At 45.8% G+C, this 1,528-nt stretch overlaps 1 non-coding gene across 1 annotated transcript; it reads right to left on the bottom strand.

Moving 5' to 3' along the window:
- Positions 1-541: 541 nt before the first annotated feature.
- Positions 542-644, bottom strand: LOC115067000. The gene has a single exon (XR_003846439.1). It is a non-coding gene; the product is annotated as a U6 spliceosomal RNA (small nuclear RNA).
- Positions 645-1,528: the final 884 nt, after the last annotated feature.

The following is a 1,528-nucleotide window of genomic DNA, read 5'->3' as shown; positions in this document are numbered from 1 at the left end:
TGTCTGAGTGGTCTTCTCTGGTGAAACAACATCATAACATTTATTTTACATGTATGAGTGTTTTACTGCATGTATGTTAAGTGAACCTCATGTGTGCAATGCCAGCAGAAGCCAGAAGAGGGGGTTGAATCCCCTGGCACTTGAGTTACAGATGGTTGTAAGCCACCATGTGAGTACTGGGAACCAAACCTGGGTCCTCTGCAAGAGAGGTCAATGTTCTTAACCCCAGAGCCTTCTCACCAGCCTCATCAGGCTGTTTTTTTTATTCATATATATAATGTGGCTTAGAAATGCCATAGGAAACAAAATGTCCTCTAGTGCCTGGCTTAGGATAGAAAATTTGGAGTCACTGCTTCACCCTGGGCTGTCTGTAAGCCAAGTTTTAGGCTGTCCAGTGGCAGAAGGAGGTGGTAGTGGCCGTCACTGAGCCAGAGGTTGAAGGAACAACCTTGTCCTTCCTCCCCTTGGGAGACTACATAAGTGCTGGAATTAAAGAAGTAGTTTAGTCATAATAGGGAGTAAAGTCTACTGTTTTGTTTTTTAAGATATGGAATGATTCACAACTTCACCTGTCCTCTTTGCTCAGGGACATGCTAATCTCTGTATCATCCCATTTTTATTATGTGTATTGCCAAAGTGAACATAGAAGATGTAAATACCCTTCTTGGTTTTTGAGTTTGGGGCTTTTTAGTGATGGGGATGGAACCAAGGGCCTCATAGATATTAAGCATAAACACTACTACTAAACTAGATCCTCAGCTCCAAAACAGCATCCTTTTCCACTTTAACTTTGGATATAGGGGTTGTGTTCCTCAGGGGTCCTGGTTCCTCCAAGGGGCAGGGGCCTGCTGCAGAGAATTGACTGTGGAGAGTTAACCGCAGAAGGAGGGGCCTGTGGCGCCATCTTGGGACTGAAGCTATGAGCCACCAGGAATGCAAGGAGGCAGTCATGGGGAATGCAGAGCAGCTGGGTGTACTCAAGAACAGAATGACCTGGCACTTAAGGACCTGGGGCAAGACCGTTGGCCCCTGAGGCATGGGTGAAAGCTAGACTTGACTATGGGCATGCTGTGGGAGCTATCTGATATGGCAGGCTCTGAGCCCGCAGAGTGGTGTGGAGCTAGCCACTGGGTGTTCATTTCTTTGTAAGTCACTCCCCCAGCACACAATAATAATAAATGTACACAAAGATATGTTTTATGGTTTGCCTAATAGTGCAAGAGACCCAGAGAGAACTCTGGCGACAGGGATATTAGTCACGTCTCTGTTGCTGTGATAGAAACACTGACACCGCTTACAGCAATCAACCGCTTTTCTAGCCCAACCTTCCAAAGTCTTCCACATTTCTTCAAAACCCCACATGGTCAGGTTCTTCACAGACAACACCCCACTCCTGGTACCAATTACTGTATTAGTCACTTTTCTGTTGCTGTGATAAAAATACTGACCAAAACCAACTTGGGGAGGTGTCCTAGTTTGTTTCTCCATTGCTGTGACAAAACACTCTGACCACTACCAACTTGGGGAG

Source organism: Nannospalax galili, unplaced genomic scaffold (genome assembly GCF_000622305.1).
Source record: "Nannospalax galili isolate Female #2095 unplaced genomic scaffold, S.galili_v1.0 scaffold543, whole genome shotgun sequence".
Taxonomy (NCBI): Eukaryota; Metazoa; Chordata; class Mammalia; order Rodentia; family Spalacidae; genus Nannospalax; species Nannospalax galili.
The sequence above is the reverse complement of the archived record's forward strand: the minus strand, read 5'-3'. Positions and strand labels throughout refer to the sequence as shown.